General features: G+C 47.4%; 1 pseudogene across 1 annotated transcript in view; it reads right to left on the reverse strand.

Annotated features, from left to right (window-relative positions):
* Positions 1 to 20995, reverse strand: part of LOC144146940 (4-pyridoxate dehydrogenase-like) — a 79345-nt pseudogene that overhangs the window by 2861 nt on the left and 55489 nt on the right. The window contains exons 7-9 of the transcript XR_013317777.1: positions 20720 to 20864; positions 12563 to 12723; positions 3621 to 3798 (exon numbers count right to left, since the gene is read on the reverse strand). The product of XR_013317777.1 is annotated as a 4-pyridoxate dehydrogenase-like (transcript). The remainder of the gene's footprint in view (positions 1 to 3620; positions 3799 to 12562; positions 12724 to 20719; positions 20865 to 20995) is intronic.

Genomic DNA, 20995 nt, shown 5'->3' on the forward strand with positions numbered 1-20995 from the left:
TGGGGTGTATGTGCTAGAACCTCAATGCTAGTATGTGCTAGTATGTGCTAGTATGTGCTGAATTTATGCTTTGTATTGTTATTACGTTTTCACACGCCCCCCTTACTCCATGCCCTCCAGTAGGGCCTGTAAGGTTTCTATGAATAAAAAATAAATAAACCGATGTATACTTCTGTGAGCGACTCCATGAAACAGCACGCCTTTTCCGAAATACAATGTACAATACAACAAAAAAGGGGCAGTGTTTACCACTCACGCTGAACCGAAATGAACAAATTTCTCAGACTTCAGTAGAGCTGAAATACTCTACGGCCATGGTTACATTAAAAGGATTCTAAAATGAAAACGTTATGAACAAGAACTACTTAGGAGTCTCGCGCACTACTTTTTGTGAGCATCTTAAACTTGTTTTTTGGTTTCTGGTTAGACATGTTGTTCCGTAAAGATGTTGCTTCATCTGTGACTGTGCGGCCCTGCGTTATGATAGGCCTGAAAAATAAAAAAACGGCATACCGCATGAATTTTTCTTTTAATCAATATTATCAGATAAGCACAAATTTTGGAGGCCACGGTGAAAAAAAATGATGGCGGAAGTTCTGACGTTAAAATGTTCGATATCTTATCAAGACCGCTGGTCATTGACACTACTGTAGGATAAGTGCAAACAGCCAGAAGTCTGGGGAACATGCATCTGTTCCTCCTTGCAAGAGCAGAAGGCATGACAACAGGATGATAACTTTATCTCTTCTGCCAAGGTACATAACTCATATTATGTATCCAGCTCCCTTTAGAATGGAGCTCGGGTCATTTTGCCAACAAGCAGCACTATAAAATACCAAGCTCTGCTGAATCCCTGTCGTTTCGGGGACTCCCGATTGTTCATACAAATAACAGGAAAAAAAGTACCCACTTCAGCGCTATTTAACTCTGGAACAGTCTGCCTTTTACTATGAAATCATCCATGTCGTTAACTGCATTTAAAAAGCACTAAAGGTTGTTTTCTTAGGGCGCAATTAGATATTTTTGTTACTTTTTCTAACCTACGTATTTCTCAAATTTTATTCATTGGTGTGAAATGAAAAAAGACACGGTACAAGGTTTTTTACTGAAAGGAGTTAATGTTTTGTAGTAGTTTTTAAGGTGTTAGTAGGTATTAAAAATTCACTTTATAGATTTGTGAAATTGAATTGTTGAAATTGCTAAACTTTGAAGTGTTGCATTTATTTCCGTCATTATTTGTGAAAAACAATTTTGTTTTCGCTGCGATTTTCTACCTTCGTAATGAATCACCGAGGGTCCCGTTTTAGCTGTATGGCTTCGGGACCCTCGCCTGTATATACGCATGTATGACAGAGTTTTTTTGGAATAAAATAAACCTTCGAAACGTTCAATAAACCTCTGAAACCTTCTCACTGTCTACTGCTTTGTTCGTAATCGCTGATGCTTCTCACTCTCTCTGTTTCTAGCGGCGACGTTAAAAGGCATATTCAATGCTGAGAATCTTCAGTAAAAATGCAGTGCTTCCATTATATTAAGAAATCAAAGAGTTTGGGGGAGTCTATTACGACAAGCTCTAGGGATGTACTGCGCACAAACGTACTTAATTTTTAGTCAAGTGCTTCTGTTTTGTGGGTACCTGCCATCGAATTTTCCAGACAATTAGGATTTACTTTGTGTGTTCTTATGCGTTTGTGCTCAAGTCAAATCAAATCAACTACTAACGTGTCGTTTTATGTATAAGTTCATCTATAAGAACTGAGAATTCAAATTGAAATTCCACTTGAGAAAGACGAATTGAAATTTCGGATTTACGAGAAACTGTGGATTTATGGCAAAAGTATTCGATAGCACAGAACTTTTGCCAAGAAATAAATGCCGAAAAACACGTTCGGAAAAAACACCCTCCCCCGAGACACCCTCGCGGACTTGGGTCTTCACTCAGACAATACATACACCGGTCCGCCTTACGGCAGGCTCGTGAAACAGGCAAGAGAAGCTCGGTGAAACTTTTTTCTCCATTTTGACAATAAGACCTGGACTACCTTGAGATTATTCATTTATGTCTCCTGCTACAACCTCTCTTCTGATGGTGAGACAGAGAGTGGAAGCTTTTTATGAGAGTGGAAGCACGCTGGGTGGGGTGCATTGCAGATTTAAGTTTGGGATGTCGCTGGGCAGATTCCAGCGAAATGGTCAGTTTTTCTGTATTTAGCACAGGGTGGTTCTCCGTGGCAGATGTTAGTACCGTACCCATAGAGCTCGCCTTTGAAGCTGCATGTTGTGTTCAGATGTAATGTCTTGTTGCGCAGTGAAGGCATTACCTCGGTCTGATGTTAGTATTTCGGGGGTTTTGATTTTGTTCTCTTATTGCCCGACGATATTGCGGCTACCCGCTGCGAGACTTTAGTGACGCGCTTGTTCAAGAGCATCGGTTTTTGGTTTCAATAATAATTAGTTCGCTTTTGGACATGACGCTTTTACAAAATTTAACTGCTAGGTCTGAAAAAAGAGAAAACAGCCGCGCCCGCACAAACACAAACTGTCACCAACTGCGTCATTTTTGCTTCCACCACCGAAATGTTGCCGTTTGTAATAGGAACAAACAATTGGGGGAGGGGCACTGTGCCGTCTGCCGAACACAGGAATAGCCAGATGGTAAATTGCACCAATCAGCAACCGCAACTTGCAGTACATGCGAGATTCCAACCTTTGACGAATAGCTTTCACTTCCCATATATTGTCCAGCTGTCACAAGTTCCGCTACACGACGTTGAAAAGCCTGCATTTAGTCCCGCAAAGTTCTCTGAGCGCCTTTAAGCGGCCACCGTTTCGGGTGCTCGCAGTCATTTGCTATGAATCATCTGCAGGCGCTTATAACATGACTGAGGCTGAGACATGTTTGGTCGCTGGTACAGCAACCAAATGACCAAAAGTGCTGAGTGCTGCCTACTAGCAATATCAAGAAACAGTCATTTTAGTGCTCAAGTACTACGCAATTCATACACAAAAATCCCTGCCCGTAATTTAAAGCGCAACCCAACGTTAAACACCCACACAGTAGCGCATACCTTAGAAGGTATCTGACAACGCTATGTAAACAGCTGATTAACACAGTCATTTAAGTCAGTCGACAAGGTCCATCCATCCGTCACTCAATAAATTAGACCTCGAACACTGGGAGGGTGGACCGCAATGTATTTGGGGGTGAACTCGAAACTCTGTGTGCACGGTCTGAAGCATAGCACAGCTCTACATGCCCAGGCATGTACTTTGAAACATCTACTGTAGAGCAACAAATCATTGGGACCCCTCTATCAACGCAAATGGACAACCGGAAGCTCGCTTGCTCCCGTAGACCAAATCTGCATCAGATAGTCTCATATTTTTTATTTCATTGGAGAGTAGCCCCAATCACGCATAAAAATATATTGATGAAAACGAACTGACGCTTCATTTGTAAAAGAATGCACCAAAAACGACTGCAGTTGAAATCACTTTATGCTCACCAAAATCTCGCGCTCGCAGTCACTCTGCAAATGACTTCCCCTTCTCTGGAGTGAAAGTGGAACCAGGTTGCTAACGAATTGTGAAATATAGCGTAGGTACGCTCCACTACTCACCTTGAACTAAAGTGTCAAGGTCTTCAGGATTGGAGAGGAATTGTGGGTCGATGATTGGGTACTCATCAGGGTCCGCGCTTCTGAGCTTTACGAAACCCGGTGATTTCGGGTGCAGAAGTATTGGTACTATCATGAATACGTATTTCCCGCGTTTTTTCTTGTAGTATCCATCGAAGGTCTGGGAGAAGAGAGAAGACACGAAGCATAGTTGCTCTTCAGAATGTATTTGCGTGTTCACGAAAGCTTTTACACCATGTGACAACTTTAAGTGTACCCGTTTTTCAGGCACAATCGTAAGTGTGTAACTGTAACGTATGTAGGCGTGACGCTCTATGACCGCACCCGCAATTTCCAGATTATGACTCACTGGCGCAAACGGTAACACGCAGTAGAGGGAGCGTGCGACGCGCGCATTCGACGGCCTGACGCTAGGCGTTGCTTGCCACGCCGTAAGTACGAACTTGAAAGTTACTTAATACTGGGCCTAAACATACGACGTCAGGCGCAACAACACTCTTTATCGCCAGCTGTCGTCAGCCGGTACCGATTGCAAAGGGACACGGCGCAATAGACAGATGGACGACGCAGGTATCCGAACGCCCGAAGTGAGGCCTAGTTTAAATGTTCGAACTTTAACATCCACCGGTACCCGCCGGTCCTTGTGCGGACCTGCCGTTGGCTGGCCCAGCGTAAGGCTTAACGTAAACGTTACTAAATCGCTACGACGCTGAATGTAAATTTTGTTGAGCAATAGAAACACTCCCCCACATATTCGGAGTGTGCGACTTTAGCCCTGAGCACCCTCGTGTCTTCCCGTCAACTACCCAACAACAGCAATGGGAGATGCTGCTGTCCAGCCCCTCTCTGCCTACCCAGCTTCAGCTGGTGTAGAGCAGAGGCGGCGCGGAATGCATATGGGCTCCAACCACTGCCCTGGTCCGCCCTCTGGGCCGATCAGAAATCTAAATAGAAGTATTTCCTCCTCCTCCTCCCCCTCATCCGTCTCTACCGCCGATCTCGTCACCTGCGTCCTCGACGGCATGGACGGAGAAGTGAGATCGTTGAACACCGGCTTTGAGTTTCCATTAATTGTATAAAAAAAGAATTTCCACTCATGTGCTTCCCCAATACAACTGAACCAATCACCGTTCATGAATAATGCATTGATTTAACCTTAGTAAATAATATCTTTTTGAAGCAATAAATGGTGTGGCTAAGTCCATTTCACTTGTCTCTGCTCTCACTATTTGTAGAGCCACGTGAGTGAATTTAAGTGATGTCGCATGGGTAATCGTTGTGGGTACCGCTTACAGCTTTGCTTTCTAAGCACATTCTCAGGGTGAATTAGCGCGCATTTTTAAGCCTTTCAACGGGTTCTGTCCTGCGTCTTTGTCGTGTGGCAGGAAGTGGAGCATGCAAAGCTTGTGAAGGGAAGAGTTTTGACCGATAGAAACAGCGTGACGCGAGAAGCAGCGTGAAGGTATAGAGTTTCTAAAAAAACAGGGAAACGTCTGTAGTGGGCTTCGTCGAACAAGAGCTGTGAAGAGCAAAGTGAAATAAAAGAAACGAATTTGAAAAGATGTGTTTTTCGATATTTCTTTCTTCGTAGCACATGCCCAATTGCGTGGCTTGCCCGCACTTGGGAGCTTTGAGGAGCGAATGGGTTTTCAAAAATTCACAAAACTGTGAACTCGAAAAAAAAGTTCCTGCATATGTGCAGCCACCCCTTCCACAGAGGAGCTTTCCCGTACAAGACGGGTGAACTTCCCAAGCGTTGTATACCCATACAAGGGCCAAACGCCAGGCCGGGGAGTCGCTTGTACCTATTTTACCGGTAGGGGCCCGGAGCCACGAAGGCACACGAATGCACATAGTGCACGGTGGACGCTCAACTTAGAACCGCCTGTGGAAGGTCATCCGCCAAACTACTTAGACCCTGTAAATGGTGCAACACGGAATGATGGCCCGGGGCCCCGCCAGATGGACAAGGGTAAGGGGCCCCTCGCAAGGGTAAAGGCAGCTTTCCAGACGTGGATTACCCTTTCAAAGGTCCGCACTCGACCAGGGACGTCTGTACCCATTACAAAAACCAGTGGGTGACCGGTGGTACGTGGATTCGAACCCGGTACCTCCCGCATACGAGGCGGGTGCTGTACCTCTGAGCCATCGGCGCAGTTGTGGAACAATGCGTGCCGCGTGACACGTGAACGTGATGGCAAGGGAGTAGGACAGGTTCATACCAGCCGCGCAGAACCCCGATTATAGGGTGGCTGTGGTGTGAGCCATTCTTTTTGCTGACGAGTTGACTACGAAATAAATGAGAAGAGGCTGACGCAAACACGGTATTTCAGAAAACAAGCTGGTCGAAGTAATGCCAAAAGTCATGCCAAAAGACAAAGAAATAACAGCGAGAAAAAATTGGCAAGTGCAATATATCAGTTAAGAATTTTTGCACGTACAATTATGAGTTGTTAAGTATCGCAAGTACAATGTATCATTTGTTACCAAGTATCGCCAAGCTTTCGCGTTAAAATCACGTAAGCAGACTTAAGTGCCCTTGCGGAAATTTGAATCTGAAAGCAGACGGCCGGTTTGGATAACACTGAGCAGAAATTTCTTTTAATGTGGCGCGTTTCCATCACCCGCTTTTTTTTTTTTTTTGCCAGTCGGCCTTAGTCACGTGATTGCATTGTCTGCTACTGACGGCACAAACGGAGAGAAACTGCTTCTTAGGACGTCAAATTAAATACAAAAAGCTCATAAGAACGCCTAAAAGAAAGAATAAATGAACTTTGTAGTGAAATACAGATTAATAAAATAAAACCACGATAAAGTAATGTACTTGGATTAGCTTGCCCCCAGTAGCCACCAGTGCAGCAGTGGAGCGAGAGAACGCAGTGGAAGATGCGGCACGCCCTAGTCGCGACTCCTTGGAACGCGCTGCCCTTGACCGGTTACGTCAGCCCAATAATCAGCAAATATCATGAATTTCATTTTTAAAGCACTTGAACTCCGCCTTATCATTACCTTACGTGGGCGTCGCTAGAGCTAGTGTTTCCCGAGTTCCGCTTAATCTCGGGCCTTCTCGAATACCACCCCTGTACTGTAACCTCGCCCGTCAGGGCATTGTTTCCTATCTTTCTTCGGCTCATCTCTCGCCATGCAGTAAACCAGTTAAGTTTTCCTTCGGCTTCTTGTAATCTTGAACGCAACAGCATTGCTTGGCCGGGCTCAACCACCACGCTACCACCCGCACGCTCAAGGCGACAGAGATCGGCTCGGGAACAGCTGCCCGAATGCAACACCAGCAAAACGGTATCTTCGAACACTACTGCAGAAATGCATCTACGCGCGTTATCGTTGATTCACGTTCAGAACGCCACCAGTCAGGCGCAGCCGCAGAGCAGGAAGGACAAGCTAAATCTACTAGAGCTGACCGACTAAAACGCAAAAACAACAAAATGGCGGCGCCCATCAACCGCTGCATGTAAACAAATATCACGTGATGAGAACTGAGCAATGATCATGGCGGCGGCACAGAACAGGTGGCGAAAAGAGTGCCGATACTCTGTAACCTTATCTATTAACCCTAGCGCTCCCCATTGAAGCATATCACAGCTACGATCGCCACTTGTTTGCGAAGCAAACGGCACGCCACATGCACTAGAGCGAACTTCGCAACAACTTCGCAACAACAACCGCTCGCTAATGGCGATACTTTCGAAGTTCCCGTGACACTACGAGCGCCATCTGGAGTGAAACAAATGGCCGCGTATCTGCTCCTCTCGTTGCAAATGTCGGCGAAAGCCGATAGTCGACCGGCGACCCTGCAAAGGAAAGGCCTTCCTTCTCTTTCCCGCTCACCTCCCATGCTGTTCCTCTCAGGTCTCGTTACTCCCAAGATAACACGCTAGAGGTTTGCTCCAGTCAATTTAAATTTACCGACTTCCACTGCTCTAAGTCGGGAGTCTCGATGCCAGCGCTGCCGTACAGCGGAGACGCGCGTGAACGGAGGCACCCTACTACAACGTTTATAGTATTTCATGTGCTATCGCACAAACCAAGCATCCATGATTTTTTTTAATAAAGGAACACTGTAAATATGACTTATGTGTTGATTTTCTACCTTGCTTGTATTTGCATAATGTCTTGTTCTTGTTCAACAGTGTTTGCAAGTATGAACACTGACCCCGGGCTTAGACGTTTAGATTTGGCTGTGTGTTTCAAAAGACTATTGCGCAGCTTCTGTTTCACTTTGGCTGGGTGGCTGAATCTAGTCACAGACAGATCGACATACAGACAGACCAAAATTTCTGCGGTTAAGTAGCCCACGAAAAACTATCCTATTTAAAATCAAATCCCGTTTCTGAAGAGAACGATAGTTAAACCGCACAGCTTCGTCCCGAGCTACCTGAGTCAAAGTCAGTCCGAGTACAAAATCCAAACTGCTTTGAGCGTGTCAGAATGTCGCAACCAGACACACGTCGGCTTCACACCGCGAGGGACCCAGGTTCGATTCCGACCACGGGAAGCGTTTCTTTTGTAGCGTAGGCTACACAGGCCGAGGATGAGCAGTTTCGCGTGACCCTTGACGGGCCGTGCTGCGCAAGCGAGAGAAGCATTGGATTGGATTGGATTGGATTGGATTAGATAGGATTAGATGGGATTGGGTTGGATTTGGTTAAGTCTGGATTGGATTGGATTGAAATAAATTAGATTGGATCGAATTGAAAATCCAATCCAATTGGAGTACGGGTGTGTAGAGAATTGGGTCCGCACATTCGCCGGTCTGCGCATTCCAGAGAAGTGCCGTCATAGACGTGGCAGACGCACTGGCGTCGGTGCGTGCCCAGCTGTGCGCCTCCGTTGCGCAGTAGCCAAGACTGACGCTGCGCCGGAGCCGCGTGATAGCCGTTCCGCGTAGCTCCTGGGGAGCCGTGCTGCGCATGCGCGAGGAGCAGTGACTGGACTGGATTGGACTGAACTGGATTGGATTGGATTGGATTGGATTGGATTCGACTGGACTGGACTGGATTGGGTTGGATTGGATTGATTTGAATTGAATTGGATTGGAAATCGTTTTAGCAGCCGTAAGCATGATAATAAGCTAATCCTAGGTAACCGGGAAAGCTAAGAATAACCAGCTGAACCTTAGCTCACGCTACGTATATCCTGGCATAGCCTAGCTAAGCCACTCCTATTTTTAGATGCGACTGCATCTCATTCACTCGCCTTTGTCCATGCAGCGTTGGCGTCGTTGTCGTCCGCCCCTCCCCCATTCTCCTTGTCGCGCGAGCTGCGCTCTCCGCCGCTCACCCCCTCTTCTCTCCGATAGCGAACACTCTCTCGCGAGGGGCATTGGATTGGATTCGATTGGGTTGGCCTGGCTTGGCTTGGCTTAGCTTGGCTTGGATTGGATTGGATTGGATTTGATTTGGATTGGATTGGATTAAAGTGGATTGTATTGGATTGTGTTGCGTCATAGTCGCGCCACGTTGCGTCATAGCCGCGTTCGTTCAGCACCGGCGTTCCGATTTCCATCGATGCGTTGAATGGAGCCTAACAATTCTGCTATCGCCCGCGCAACCGTAACAAGCACCGATCACTGTGATAACAGGAATGCTAGCACCACTGAAGACAAGGCTGCGAAGCGGCGTGAACGTGATGCTGAACGCAAACGATTGAAGCGAGCAGCCGATTCCGAACTTCGTAAACGTGATACCGAACGCAAACGGTTGAAGCGAGCAGCCGATGCTCGCTGTGGCGTCGCATCTCCACAGGGTTCCCCTCGCGGGAAGGTGGGGTAATTTTTCTTGTGGCGCTTGGTGCGCCTTTGTCGAAACCCATTGTGTAGGCTGGCTTTCATGCAGTGCGTTTTTGGCAAAACAAGGGAACAATTGAGACACTAAGAAAATGAAGAAATAAATCCACGTTTTCTAAAGTTAGCTTTGGATGTTTGACGCTTCCCACGTCCTAAACGTACATGTCCCACACCCACGCAAAATATATCTACAGAACACATACCAACTGCGCGCACCATGATTAAATCGCGGACTTTTTTAAAGCTTCAGCGATTTCCTGCTCCTAGTTTGCTCTACCAATTTCCGTTTTCTCATAGTGCCATCAAGTTAATCCGTTTGTCTAGGAAAGGCCACCTGGAGTCCTTCTTATGTATATAAATATTTACGCATCAGAAGAAGTTTAACCTGTGTTAAGACTTCCAATGCTCGAACCAATGTCTTAAAGGGGCACTGACACAAAAATTTTGCATCTTGTTTTTTTTTGTTGCGATAAGTAGCTAGTGACCTACTTATAACCTGTAGAAACCTCATTTGCTTCAGCGTGCGACGGTTGTTTAATTAGAGGCATTTTCAATGCGGCCAGTCGCAGTTTCGGTTTCAGCGAGTGCCGCGAAACGATGGATTTTGTGGATTTTGTGTGAACAAAGCTGGCCACGTGACCGTCGGAGGGATATCACAGAGAGAGACGCCGTAGCACTGTCGAATCCGTATCGACGGCAGTTTCTCCGAATGCCCCCACGTACTGATCTCGTGAGGCGCTTAATTAAAAAGCGACCGTGGGTGTGACGCAGGCGTGCGAGTGCAAATGCTACCGCGGCTAAAGAACGACGCGCGACGCTCGAGACGGTGCATGCGCTAGGAGCAGCCAGCCGGTCTGCCTACAGGTCCGCCTACAGATGTGTTCGGCTTAGCACTGCGGCGAATATTCGAGTGCCGCTCTCATAAGCGGTGCAGATGACAATTTTTAATGCAACCCGCCATCGCATCATTAACTCCTTTCTCATGTAAGCCACCATGGTCGGGACTTGGGGACAATTTCGTGCAGCGGTAACAAGCTATCACTCGAGCTACGTGCGCCGGCCTGGGCCACTTCGCGGCCGTGGCCGCCGCCTGCACAGCGACCGTGCGGCTACCTCAGTGGGCTTTTCGTGCCTCCGCCGCGTTTTCGCATCCAATGGTAATAAACAGTAATAGAAACAGAGTGCCTGGAATCGCTGTAGAACTTTGGTCGCGGCCAGCTGCCCGATGAGCTGACGAAATCACGGCGCCTCCGCCGCCAACGATCGGGTCGTTCGTTCTCGAGAGCAGAAGCTCCGCCCTCCGGCCCTCCGATTGGAGCGGCGAGCCGGGTGAGCCGGCGAAAAACGCCGGCAGTGCGGAAGCGGCAAACACGAACTCGTGACGTGTTTAGATGTTGTTTATTTACACAATATCCTCGGGATGTCCATTGCGCCTGGTCCTCTGCTGGCTGCTCGGTTGCGTTTCGCACACTTTAAAATTGATTTTAAATATGTTCTAGGCTGTATTCGCCGCTTATATTTTGCAGATGATGTATATGTGTTCCCACCAATCTATCTCCGAAGTTATCTCGCCTTCAAAATTCTGTCAGTGCCCCTTTAACTTGAGTAAAATTGCGCAATACGGTAAATACGGATGAAATAGAGAGCGGACACACGCAGAGAAATGGAACTCTTTCGTCTGTATTCTCGTTTTGCGCGATCGTACTCACTTAATGCACTGCCAACGTGCCCAGAATGCTGCCCATATAAATATCCTACTTTCCGGTGCGGATACATTTTTTTGTGCGTTTCGCGGAAGCCCCCCCAACCTTCCCCCCCCCCCTTGTCCCTCCTCTTCAAAAAAATTGTCATTTCAATGCAGTCGACGCTCGATCATTCGAAGTCGTGCTTAATTGGAATTTTTGGTTAATTGAATTGGAAGGTATTATCTGGTCCGGCAATTATTATGCAATTAAATGACGGAAACCGCTCGATTATTCCAAGCTAGCACCCGTTACAGTAAAAGCGCGTTAATTCGAACTCGGTTAATTCGAACTTCCATTTATTTCGAACTTCCGGTTAATTCGAACTCACGCCCTGGTCCCGGCACAGCCCTCTACATTTAAATGAGAAACTCACGATAATTCGAACGCGTCGGTATCCAGAACGGTTAATTCGAACTATGGTCCCCTGGTTTCCATCGCTCCTGGCAGAAGAAGTCGGCCCAGACTGATGATACTGTGTTGCACATCCAAGCAAAGCAAATTTACTAGAGCTTATTTCGCGTCCTCAGAGGGCACCGCGCCACCGGCGCCAGTGCTCCGGCGCATGCCACGATTATTTACGAAACATTATTTACAAAATCACCTCCCACAAACAAGTAGTAGCGCCTAATTCGTGATAACGAGTCCAGAGGTGGCTTCTTTCTGTTCTCCCCGCGCAATGTGGCGTTATTTCCATCCATTCAAGCGCCCGCCCGCTAATTCGAACTCCGCTTAATTATGGTCCCCTTCGACTTCGAATTAACGAGCGTTTACTGTATTTCGGTTAAATGGAAGTTCTTTCGAATAAAAGCATCGAGGTGGACGTTATTTCTCAACAAAAGTTAAACTTTTTAGCACCAAAACCCCTCCGTGCTTTGCACTATGTCGGCGTCATGGCAACTGAGGCAGCGCACAGTCGATAAAGCGGCAGATCAGTTGAGACTTGCGCCAGAGTACGCATATTTCTTTGTAGGTCCTAAACCTTCTTTGTTGCCCACGCCAGTGTGCGTGGTGGACGATTCGGGCTTCAAATTTCGCGATAAGTCTTAACTACCACGGCAAAAGTGTGTCGTACACTCGACGAAAGCCAAGATTATGAACAAAATCAAGACGGGAAGAGTGTTGCGGACTAACGGCGATGAGTTATTGTGCCTTACGTTTAATTGGAAGTTCGGTTAGTTTGCGGTTTCTTGCGGTTTCGTTGGACGTCGTATTAACAAAAGCCGATTGTATTTCACCCCTAATACATTTTCAACAGCCACGCCCCACGGCAGGAAAGCAGGTACGCTCGTACTGGCGTTACGGAAGTAATAAAGGGCATGTTTTTGCAATTGTATCGAGATAAATACGCACTTCTAGAGAACTAAACTCAGACGGACCTTTTGTGATATTCCCACTACGCTGCGTGCCAAGTACTCCGCTTCGACGGTGGTTGGGTTCAGTGTGACGAGAAGAAATTGTATGTCCGGGTAATCGGGCTCTGCGTTTCGCGTGCTCACAAAAGCCACGCCTTCCACTCCATATGCACGGGTCAGTGGTCCTGCAAGAGAACATGCATAAAGATGCTGTTAAACTTCCCCCATCTCGCTTCAGTACTCCGAGCATTGTAGAAGTTACACAAAAAGGTATACGCCTTTTTGGCGGCCCCGTTTGGTGAAAAAAACTGAGGTTGATTCCTTTGTCCCAGGAATCAGTAAAACACGAAAGTGAAATGTGCAGCGAAATCCGCAGCAGAGCAAGATTTACGGGTCAGCGGCTGTCTTGTGGGTGTGCTTGAGGAGCGACGTCCTGCAGGCGGGTCGCTTCACTACAGGTGTACTAGCGTCATTTCCGTGGCGGATATGACATCAGGGAAATCTTGGGGTATCCCGGCGTAAAACACGAAAGTGAAAACACTATCCTGTTAAAATAAAAAACCTCAAAACGAACAACCCTAAGAATAGCGTACTCTTTATTTCTAAAGGTTGCTTCTCCGCAAGAAGACCCTGTGTGCAGGGTGCACCCTTTACAGGCCGCTTGCTTCATTGTACTGGCGTCAATTCCGTGACGGATATGACGTCAACGAAATCTTCGTGTATCCGGGAATAACACACTATCGTATTGCCGCGAACCATAAATAGTGTTTGTTTATTTGTGTTTTGCTTTTTCCGCCCGGCTGCGCCGGTCTGTGTTATCGGTGTTGTCTGTGTGCCAAGGGAGACGCGAGTTCCGTTCTTTCTGTGCCGCATGTGATATCTCTTCTGATAGGGACAGCGTTCCCAACTAATGTGAACAGCCTAGAATAATCTTCGTTGATCTACAGTGTTCTGGATACAATTCGACTATTCGGGAAACCCTAGCGCCGAGTGATAAATTCCCGCAGAGCACATGCCGTGGCATTCGACTCTCGACGCTCGCCTACGCACGTCATTTTCTTGACTGCTGTAACGCCGCCTGTGTATTTTTTGAGTGTAAGGGGATTGATTGATTAATTGTACGGTTTAACGCGCCGACGCAACGCAGGCAATGAGGCGCGCCGTAGTGGAGGGCTCCGGATTAATTTTGACCACCCGGGGATCTTTATCGTGCGCCGAAATCTCGTACACACGGGCGTTTTTCGCTTTTCTCCTCTCAGCGTCGCATCTAAAAAGATTACACAAGCGGCGACGGAGCATTCAACAACGTAACGCGCACAGGTGATTGTCGGCGAATCAAATTCCGCGGTGTTAATTTTGCCTTGCGAGCATTTATCCTTCTGCGTTAATACTTCGAGAACAATCGAATCAGACCTACAACATTAACGATCAAAGACGAACCTCTTATTATAGTGACGACAGGCGATACACTCGATCGGGGCATACGAAATAAATAAACGAGAACGCGCGCTTCACGTCTGAGATAATAGGTGGCCGCGGACGACAAAATCCACAAAAAAACAACACAGAAGGTATATTTCGCGGCAATGTGAAATAAAATTTGGTAATTTGGTGCGATGAGCAACATAGGTCGCCGGAAGGCGGTCTAAACCACTTTAGGTTGCCATAGTGCCACAAAGACGGGACAAAAAAAGTAATTGATCTACACAATAGCTCACGGCATTACTTGTTTTTTTTTCTTGTTGTTTGTTTTCTTTTCTTTTTGCTTCACTGTTTGTATGCGGCTTCCCTACAGCACGTTCGGGACTGCGGGAGCTGCCGTTACAGTGGCCCGTTTCACGACCTCACGAAAAGAGGACGGCTTTGATTCCTTTCTGAAGCTTTCAGGGGCTTTCGTGTGTTAACGTTAGCTATGAAATAGGCGGCAGCGTCTACTTGTGGCGCTCAGAAAGAGGCCATGAAAAAAACCGACGCCAGAACATCATCGGCTTATCTTTATCTTCCGAAGCGAGGTTTTGAGTCACGAAATTTTCATCCCAATTACGGCTGCAATCATGCAACCCTCCGTCTAAACACGGCGATGCTTGTACGAGAAGCTTTCTCGTAAGGGATTCCTTGGCGGTCGTCTGAATTGGAACTGTGACTCGCAGAAGGTTCCTACTGCTTCGGCATGTTAAGCTTTGACTTTGACTCGCACGCAGTTTGGACATTTTTTTTATAGCAGCAGCATTGACTTTGGCCCTTCGCAGCTTGATTTCTCACGAAGAAAGCTCCGCGTTTAACTATCGTCGTCGCTATACGAACGGGTGCATTTTCCAATTTTGCAGGTCCACTCGCCCCTCTCCAAGTCCAAACTGCTTTGACCGTGTCCGTTTCACCCACGAACATCATCATCGCCAGAGAAAGCGCTCCTGGACACCATGCCTGGGACATAGCAAGCTTCGCTTTAAAAGTGGAAGGCGCCGCATTGACCTTTAAAATTCGGTGGAGGTGAAGCTTTCCTACTCTCACGGCCTTTTTCTCACGTGCTTTCTTCTTTGGGGTCACTTTCTTTTAAATGCGGATCACTTTAGGGGACCGGCTTACCGACGTAGCTCATCCGTGGTTGCGGTATCAAGCCACCGTAGTAACACGTAACGCGGCGTCACGCAAAGGGGCAACAAAATGTAAACAGCGCCCAGCGGCCCCACTACCCCGGAACATGCATCCAACGCACCATCAGGATCGCAGAGACGCCAGAGCTAAAGCTATCTTCAAACGGTACGGCCAAAACGCCACCACAGTATACACAGACGCAGCCTCCTATCCCGGGAGGAGAGCTATGACTGCTGTTGTGACTACAGCTCAAGCCCTCCTCACAAGTGTATCAATTCTTACCACCCATGCACAACAGGCAGAAGAAGCGGCCATAGCCCTAGCAATTGCTCAAACCCCTGCAGAGATCATTATTACGGACTGCCAACAAGCATGCAGAACTTTCTCCAGCGGCTTCGTCTCACCCCCCGCCACACAAATTCTGCTGCAGAATCCTCCACAACACCGCGTAAGGATTATTTGGGCTCCCGCCCATGCCGACGTGCCTGGCAACGAAGCTGCCCATCAGCATGCCCGCGATCTGACACACCGGGCTAGTCAGGAGTTCGGCGAGCAGCGGCGGGACTGTCCCCTTTTGTCCTACAAGGAAATCACGCAGCACTACCGCCTGCAGCGAACCATGTACCCTGCTCCACACAAAAATCTAACCAAAGAACAAGAACACCACCTTCGAGGTATCCAAACCAATACCTTTCCCCACCCAACTAGAGCCCACATTCTGGCTCCCACCCTCTACTCCTCGCAATGCCGCTTCTGTGAGGCTCCGGGCACGCTTTACCACATTGTGTGGGGCTGTGATAAAAACCCTGACCTACCCCCTCTGCCCTTCCCCTCCCCTGAGCACTGGGAGAGAGCACTGTCCAGCTCGGACCCTGATGACCAGCTTTGGCTGGTGAAGAGAGCCCAAGAAGCCGGACGGTCTCAAGGGGTCCTGGAATAAGGACTCTTCCCCAAGGCGAACTTCTTCATAGGGACGTTTATTCCTCCTCCTCCTCGTGAAAGCAGAATAATTTCTATTTTGTGCAGCTGCCAGCATGAATACACTATGAGCGGCTGGATTTTACTTCATAAGGGCTTTTGAAGAACTATTTTGAAGAACGTGCACCTCCAAGTGACTTCATGGCGGAGAAAACCCCACAAAATTCCCATGCCATGCTCCGTTTACTTTTTCTCTCACTTGTACCTAAACAGAGGCTCCGAAAAGATACCCGCTTGTTTCTTGATTCAGCCTTCCGTGCAAAAGGTAAAGGAATACTTGAACAAGAGGTTTCTATAGGCAGAACCATTCGAACCTCCAGGAAATGCTGGCACTGGTCATACATGTCCCCATTATTTAACGCACATGAAACTGTAGGTACATTTGAGGCAAAATATATGTACTTAACCGGCCTTTCCCGCATTCTTTAGGTTAGTAATGTCCGATGGTATGTTTTTTACGATACTAAACGAAAAAAATTGGCCGTAGAAGAAAAAAAGATGCGTTCAAAATGGCGCAGAAAGGCTCCAGCGTGTGCGAGATTGAAGCAAGAATAAAAAAAGCAACTAGCTACAAGGCCAAATCTCACCGCAGAAAGTGTACGGCACGGAAAGTAAACATCCCCCTCGCGAGGGGCGCGATCAAATGCAGAGCATTTCCGGGGGCGCACGACGTTAAGTAGTTTGCGTTACGTTAATGTTGTTGCACTTGTTGCTGTTGGTTGTTGTATTGTAATTAAATGAGGAGACGTAATTACGTGGTCACGTGACATCATTTATTAGCAGGTGGGTTTGATTATTGTGGCGCAGTGGGAAGAGCACCATGTACCTCGCGTTCCGCCCACAGGTAGTGAATGCGTTGTATCAGCAGCTTCTTGACGTAGTTTGAATGAGTCAAGGATATAAGGCGCGTTCGTAGCCTTCCATTCTGTGTCGGCTTTGTGGCGCAGTGGGTAGAGCACCGTGTACCTTGCGTTCCGCCCGCAGGGTCGTGGGATCGAAACCAGGCGCCGGTAAGTATTATTTTTTTATATAGTGTAGGGGGAGTCAAGGATATAAGGCGCGTTCGTAGCCCTCCATTCTGTGTCGGCTTTGTGGCGCAGTGGGTAGAGCACCATGTACCTTGCGTTCCGCCCGCAGGGTCGTGGGATAGAAACCAGGTAAGTATTATTTTTTTATATAGTGTAGGGGGGGGGTGCGGACTACGATGGACAACTAGAACAGTGACATCGTGAGTTAAAGAAATGCTCTGCAATTAAAAATTACACCATCTTCCCGCAGGGGAACCCTGAGTGGTATGCGAAGCAGCCATGGGATCGACTGAAGATCCCATTAGTTTTCATTTCGTCGTTTCCGTTGACGTTCAGCTTCGCATGCCTTCGTTGTATCAGTATCTTCTTGACGTGGTTTGAATGAGTGAAGGACATAAGGCGCGTTCGTAGCACGTGCTCCCGTCTCGGTTTGTAGCGCAGTAGGTAGAGCGTCATGTACCTCCCGTTGCGGCCAGAGAGTCGTGGGATCGGAACCGGGCGCCGCCTGACTATTTCCTTTTATAGTGGACTGCGCTGACGTCAGCCCAAACGCTGACGGTGCTGAAGAGACGCGCATGCGCAGTATAGTGCGGACGGGGGACAACGACAACGAGGGAAGGAGGGACACATCCCCGAGCATGAGATGCTTCGCATCTAAAAGAACAGAACTCGTGCTCCTGCTCACGCATGCTGTTCCAGGCAGAACAAGAAACAAAAGATAAAGAAAAGGATGCTAGCTGTCTCAGGAGAAGGCGCGCGAGCACTGCAAAGGCGGGAAAATTGAATTGCGTTGAACAAACGTGAGTTCAATTCATCAAGGCGGAGAGGAACAGCGAGGGGAATGGTATGAGGGGCGGTGGACAAGAGCGCAGAACAGATTACTCGCCAGCAGCGACAGACAATTATCGTCTTTCGAAGACATTTGCAGAGAAGCAAGCAAATACTCGTCCAACAGGGGCTTCGAAAAAGGTCAACGTTTCCCCTGGTCGGGATGTAACCTGGCCACTTCGCGTTAAGCAGCCGATGTCGATCCCATGGCGCCACAGAGGCACATGTTAATCAAAGTACTGGGGTGATCTTCGCGCTCCGCCGTTGCCGCACAAAGGCTGCCATGGCTAGGCCGCAAGTGAGTACACAGTATTATAAATTTAAAAATCAGAAATTATCGCATTAATTAGCCAACATTAATCGAAGCTTAATCCAGTGTCTATTGACAGGCGTTTTCATGGGCTACGGCGGCTTCGCTCGACTACTTTCGACATCAACGACAGGCTGATACTGAAACTAGTCGAGAGAGGGCGTCACAGCCCTTTCGGCAAATCACTGCTCCGCCCTTGACAGCTTCGACGTTGAGTTGAACTGCTTTAATTTTCTCGGTTTTTACTTTTAAGGGCAAAATAAGGATTTATTTTGCCTCGTCGGCAGCATTCCATTTCGGGGACTCTTCAAACCGAAAAAAAAACTCTTTTAGTGCGTATTCTAGGCGCATTTTTACGTGCGAGCTTTTATACAGGCATCCTGGTCCTTTATGGAAGTCTACGAACTTTTTTCAAAAAGAGACGCAACCATTTTTATGGATTTTTCCTGCCTTGAATATAGACCAGCTTAGCCAGACCTTCAACTGAAAAAAAGTAGTCGCCTTTTATTTAACGTGTTTTTAGCGGAAACAACAGAGGTACTTGTAAAAATATAGTGAGCCACTCCCCTCACTTAAGGTGGATCAGCAGGGATGCTGAGATGAGACAGAGTTTCGAACAAATATGGGAACTAATTTGTTTTCATAATCCATGGCCACAACGACGAAATGTATGCACTCGAATTTAGTGCTTTGTCTGTCTCGCATCACACGTATATATATTCGCGTAGATGACTGGTGCCGTACCAAGGAGCCCGACCAAAATATGCACGGGTAATGTTCAACATGTTAGGGGAGGAAATGGAGGGTTGGACGGAAGCCCATGGCATTGACCACGAATGCTTATAAAATCAAAAAAAAAAGTCGTTTCGGCTCCCGTAGCGGTGCCTTGTTTACAATCTTGTGAACAAGGCACCCGTGAATTGTGACCAAGGCACCCGTACAATAGCCGAAACGTCTTTTTTTGATTTTTTAAACATTCTTGGTCGGTGCCAGTTTTTATTGTTGTCATGTTCAGAGAGCATAAGATAGGAGATAGAAATCTTTGCCATTCCATCCTAAAAAAAAGTTTGAAAGAAGCGTGAAAGCTTACTGCATCAAAACTAGGTCAAAAGTCCGTTCACATTTTCGCTAAAATTGTGTACAACCTTCGCTGAAAGGGCGTCTCATCGATAGTCAAACCTCCAAAGTCCTAAATCGCAAATGAAAAACGAACCCATTCGACAATTTTTCGCGCACTAAGTAAACGCATCTATGAACGACGTAAATGTATACCTATACGCGGTTAATGAGATAACAGCGTCTATTGTACTTCTTGTTCATGGTCGATGTGTGTATTGTTTTCTCTAGAACCGTTCTTTTTTCGCGATTTTCAAGTAACCGGCGTTTCGACACAATAGAACTCCGGTATCACGCAATTGCGTGTGTCCAGAGGTCTTATCAGAGCTTTTCGGTCAACCAACTGGTCTATGTGGAAATGCGTTAGTTTTTTTGACAGGACGCCATCGGTCCCACTAAAGAAGCTTTCGCTTTAAAACGAGGCCATCCGGCTCTTCGGTCGATGACAAAGAGAGGGTGGTGCGAGCGTATAGATAATGGCTGGCACTGGTTGCAAAGCGCATATCGTTAGAAAACCTCTCGCGTTCAAGCAAGTACGAACCAAACCAAAAGCACGCAAGTAAACAGAGACGTTTCACGCTACAGAACACTTCGTGTTTTAAAGGCAGATGAAGCGCCGAGAGTTTTTGCGCACGTGCATAAATAATGCACGCAACCATAGCCATCAAGAAGTTCGCTGCAAATTGATCCATTAACTGCGAATGGTCGGCTAAAACGCGTCGAAGGCAATACTTAGAGGTGCGATGTGTTGCCGTCAAAGTTGGCTATTTACTTTTAATTTACTAAGCAATATTGGCCTACTCCAGCTAGTTTCGCCGCGTGTGCGGCATTCGAGTGCCGCTCCTTCGCCCTCCTGTATACCACGCCGTGGTGTGAAGGAAAGAGAGTGGGGAAGAGAAGAGGGCGTAGGGCAGTAAAAAAGGCGAGTGCAGCCACAGGGGGAACAAGGGAGTGAGGACACTGGTCCATTTGTGCCAATGTTGCGTTGCCTGCGCGGTTCCAGCGGCGAAAGCGACAAGCTGCGTCAGACCATCCTGCAGAAACCGCTCGGCTTGCTAATGAGATAAAGCGGAAACGTAAGTACGTAAGCGGCACGTAAGTAAGTACCTAAGAAACGTAAGCGGCAGCCTGAGACGAGTGAAGAACCGGCTTCGGCCAGTTAAGCGCCAGGAGAAGGAAGCGGAAAGACGATAGCGACTAGCTTACAGGCGGCAATGAACGCCTCGCCTCAGACATCGATGACGGCTTGTAGCTCTTCTGCCAAGCGCCTAATCGGAAATTGTAGACAGCGCGTGATAGTTGATAAGTATGACCAGATACTTGTACCTGTTCCGTCAATGGCGTATTGTGTAATTGTAGACAGCGAGTAATAGTTGATAATTATGTCTTCTTTTGCAGTCGCTGCAATTCCATTAACAGTAAGGTGGTCGAACATATTTTCTCCTACGGGAAGATCTGCCACGACTTTTATCTGCAAAGGCGAAAAAGAACATAACGCAGCGAGTAAAAGTTAAAAGGCAGAAATACGAAACGAACGGAAATAGTAAAACACGTTTATTTCTGAAGAAAACTAGTTACTGAGGATTAGTATCTTTATACGGT

Source organism: Haemaphysalis longicornis, unplaced genomic scaffold, assembly GCF_048455015.1.
Source record: "Haemaphysalis longicornis isolate Haplotype H1 unplaced genomic scaffold, Haemaphysalis longicornis Haplotype H1 scaffold_7, whole genome shotgun sequence".
In the NCBI taxonomy this organism is placed as follows: Eukaryota; Metazoa; Arthropoda; class Arachnida; order Ixodida; family Ixodidae; genus Haemaphysalis; species Haemaphysalis longicornis.